Below are 1639 nucleotides of genomic sequence, written 5' to 3'. Positions count from 1 at the left end.
TTTTGACGGACTTCCTTTGTCCTTGGGGACACTTTAGGTTTTTTTTTTTCAGTGTTATCATTTTCATGAGGCAAACCTCACAATTGCTTGCCATTTTCCCTGCTGTCCCGGTTTTCCGCAGTAAATCTATTATTTACATTTCGATGGCTGAGTGGAAGATCGACCTATCTCGGCAGCCAGTTCGAAAACGCTCTATCTCAAAAAACTTTTCAAGAACGCCCTACTTCAGAATTTAATTGAAAAACACCCTATCTCAAAATTCGGTTCAAAAACGCCCTCTCTCACTTCAAAATGTATTGAAAATATGCTGATATAGGGCCTTTTTGAATCGACAGCTGAGATAGGGTGTTTTTGAAACGAGTTCTGAAATAGGCCGTTCTTGAAAAGTTTTTTGAGATAGAGCGTTTTCGAATTGGCTGCCGAGATAGGTCGATCTTCCACTCAGCCATCGATTTATGGTTCTTATTTACTGGTGAACTCTTCTTGAAGAGATTGTAATACAGAAAAAATCCATCTGACTTCCAACTAAGTAAAAGATAACTGTAAAATACAAAACTGACAGTGAGTGCAAAACTGTAACATTTGCCTTAATTTACATTTTTGTCTGCTGGTTTTTTATTGTTGTTGTATTGACTTCAAATCGTTATGAGAGAGGGAGTAGGGATGTACCAATAAGAATATAAAACAAAAGTATGAAATTCGTAAGAACTTTGAAAGATAGTGGTGGCTGAAATAAAGAGTGTTTTGCACGTCACTATATACTAGTTATATAAAAAATTATACAAACAGTGCTACCGAAATAATTAGTAAATTGACTTAAAAACTGGATACGTGGATCATCCGGTTCTATATCAAGTTATTCTCGCTAACTTCAAAGCACTTCCATTTAAGAAGGGTAAAAACGTGGCTGCCGTCGACAATGAGCGAAAATGGATTGAACGGTAAACTAAAAAATACATAAATTTATAGTTCAATTGTTTATTACTTTCTCTTTAGGTTTGTGACTTCTAAGCGTACATCGAAAGTTTGTATCAGAGAACCAATCTGAGATTATTGATAAAACTATAGACCGGTTTGGTGAACAGCCAAGACGTTTACTTCTTAAGTAATTACAGCAGACGGCAGAAAACACATTTCGAGCAAACATGTCTATAATAAACATAGCATATTTATTACACGCTGTGACAAAAAAAATTAACATATTAAGGATAAATGAATATACCAGCATAAAAGTATATGTATATCATTTAAGAGAGATATTTCGGGGCAAAGCAGCGATTATAAATCGTTAGTTTATCTTACAAAATTGCGGAGTACAGAGTACATTTTTTATTTTAAATAACATCTTGCCTGGCTATTTGGTTTACTATACAAGGTTTAGTTGAGATATTTGCCTTTGACCACTATGTTCTGTACATTTCCCAGCTTTTGACTGCCATTCATCTCGGAGTGGCCAGACGTGATCCGTGTGCTTACGGTTCAAATCGCAGTTCAATACGTCCGGATATTTATATCCATGAATCCTCTGTGTAGCGACCAAAGACCCGTTTAGGAGCGAGCTAAAGTGGGAGGGCGTAAAACCCCGCGTGCGCTGGATTTGGGTCCCGCCACGTTAAAACCCTGCTCAGTAAAAAAAAAA

This window comes from Rhagoletis pomonella, unplaced genomic scaffold, assembly GCF_013731165.1.
Source record: "Rhagoletis pomonella isolate Grant_MI unplaced genomic scaffold, Rhpom_1.0 Rhpom_scaffold_00002, whole genome shotgun sequence".
Lineage (NCBI taxonomy): Eukaryota > Metazoa > Arthropoda > Insecta > Diptera > Tephritidae > Rhagoletis > Rhagoletis pomonella.
The sequence above is the reverse complement of the archived record's forward strand: the minus strand, read 5'-3'. Positions refer to the sequence as shown.